We start from the raw sequence: 2,713 nt of genomic DNA, 5'->3' as shown, positions 1-2,713 counted from the left end.
ATCTCATCCACTGTTTTGCTATGCTTTTGGAATGTGGGATTTTATGTGATTCCTTATCCACCTCAGAAAGAAGCCACTTTCCCCTGCCTTTTTCTTTTTCTGTTGCACTGAATCCCCTCTGCTCTGATTGCAGTGTGGAGCACACAATACAGAGTATTGGCATTTACTTCAGAGGAGGAATGCATAGGATTTCACTGTTAATTTAAATATGGAAATAGAGAAGAAAGATGGTTTTGATTATGTTGCTCCCACTCCAAGATGGCCTGCTACTGTGTACAACATTGGAGAGGGAAAAGGAGTTTCTCTTCTTCAGAGGTCCAGATAGCATGCTGTCTTGATTTAGAAGGGGCTGTCCAAATTAATCTCCTCTGTTGTCCCACTTATTCAGCTTTTAAAATGTCCCAGTTTCTCTCTCCATCACCATCTTCCCCTGCTTCATTGTGCTTTGATTGCTGTCAACTAAGTTCACTATGCAGAAATACTTTGCACTCAATTTGCTCAGCAATGGGGAGAGGAGAGGATGGAGCAGAAATCTGCCCTTGGCAGTAAGTTCAGCCAAAAGCAAATGTCTGCAGCCTCTCCAAACTTTTGTGTTCTTCATCAGTGATAACTTTTGACATTTGGACCACACTCTGAAGTCACTTACCTATACATGTTCTTGTTTTCATTTGGAAGGTATGGGATAGTTAGGAAGGGATGTTCAGTTCTTCAAACAATTATTAGGAACCTATCCATTTGTCAAAAACAGAAAGGTTTTGCCCCACTCCAAGAATACTGGAAGGAAGATAGTAGTAGAGACTTGATCCCAAATCCTCCGATTTTACACTGGCCTGTCCTATGTTTCACAAACTAAACAGATGTACTAATTGATATATCTAAAGATCTGTATTCTGAAATTTCATTTGAGCTGTATATAATGTTTCTGTCTGTCTGTCTTTCATTGAAGATGCATTAAGAGCACACAGAGAGGAAATGTTTCAGATCAGACCAAAGACCTGTCTAACTTTATGATTGTGTTTGCATTGTGATCAACCAGATACCTTTGGGAAACCCACAAGCAGGACATAAGGGCTATCTTACCCTCTTACTCATGTTTCTCAGGTAACGGGCTACTGTAGATAGTATATAATTTTTGTAACTAGTAGCCCTCAATAGTATTACCTTCTACAAATCTGTCTGATACCCTTTTACAAGTGTTCAGGTTGAGACTGCCACTGCATCTTGATAAACGGATTAGCCTAACATAGTAGGAAATAGACATTGTATACCACCTGATATGTACTTCTAGTGCTCCCTTGGTTCTGGACCAAATGTGTTTGTAGGAAAAAAAAAGGGGGGGGGGAATGATGGTCAGTGAAAACGACAAGGTCCTTTTAATGGTACATGGCATGCCCAAAGCAATAGCAGCTACTATCCATGGCCACAGGAGGGCATCATTAAACAACTTTTGTGAGTTTGTTTAGCGCTGCTGTCTTTCAGAGCAATACTGTTTTGTATTTATGGTAACTTAACTCAGTTCTGGTCCCATGTATACATATGTCTCTATATGCCTTCAACTTACCCATCAACTTATAATGACTCCATGAACTTTGTGGAGCTTTCTTGGACAAGTAATACTCAGAGGTTCTGTCAATTCCTTCCTCTGGAATATAGCCTACAGTACTTGGTATTCCTTTGTAGTCTCTCAACCATGAACTAAGCAGAGTTTGCTCTACCAAGTTTCCAAAATCAGACAGGAACTGATACTTTTAGGATATGTAGCCTTTTCTAGCTTTTCCTGAGCACCAAACAGGTAGGGTGAAGGGAAGAGCAGGAAATTACTGTAGGAGGTGATGCCAACCTGCACAGTGTAAAGCTGCAGAAACAGCAGGAGCAGAAGTGATGCCATGGAGGCTGACCCTGAAGATGGGTGAGGTGAGGACCACTGGCATTACCGTTCAAGCATGAACTCGCTCCTTCCAAGGTACCTCCTGTGATGGTCACTAGGCTTGCGCAAAAAAATCGTAAAGCTTTGTAAGTTGGATCAGTTTGGTAATGATTAATACTTACGATGCTATTTATGAAGCGTGGGAATCCCCCTTCCCAAAACTTAAGAATTGAAACGTACCCCATACTTTTTCGTTTTAGTTTTGTAAATTTTGGAAGACTCCCAAAGGCAGTTTCATATTCAGTACAAGGAAGTAAAGCCAAAAAGGTTGCTTTTCCCCTGTAAATTAATGGCCTCTCACCATTAATTTAATTGAGGGAGAAAGTAGAGTTCCCCGTGAAGAAGCACAGAACTTTGGGAAATGTCGTTTGGAAGGGTGAAGAGCCCTATGGCAGAGAATTCAAAAGGCCCTGCCCTAAACTTCATTTTGCAGAATGCGGTGGTCAGCATCAGAAAGCCCCAATCAGGATAGGGCAGAGAGAGATTTGGCACTCCGTAGCCAGCCAGAGTTCCAATAAATTGGTTAATATTCTACACTATGATTTTTGTTCCTGGGTTATAAATGTCATTTCCTAATTTATTCTATCATAAAAACATGGGGAAAGTTTATTAAACTGCAAAACCTTTGTCTTTGCAGAAGGGGCATCCTGCTATAGCACATTTTGCTCTAGTATCTTGAGTCTCCACCAATTTAACATAAGTTTTGGCACACAAAAAAGTTTCTGGAGTTTAACAACAACTTTCAAAGTAAGAACTACACAATTAAACAGGAAATAACATTTTAAA

This window comes from Anolis carolinensis, chromosome 1 (genome assembly GCF_035594765.1).
Source record: "Anolis carolinensis isolate JA03-04 chromosome 1, rAnoCar3.1.pri, whole genome shotgun sequence".
NCBI lineage: Eukaryota > Metazoa > Chordata > Lepidosauria > Squamata > Dactyloidae > Anolis > Anolis carolinensis.
Note: the sequence above shows the minus strand (reverse complement) of the source record.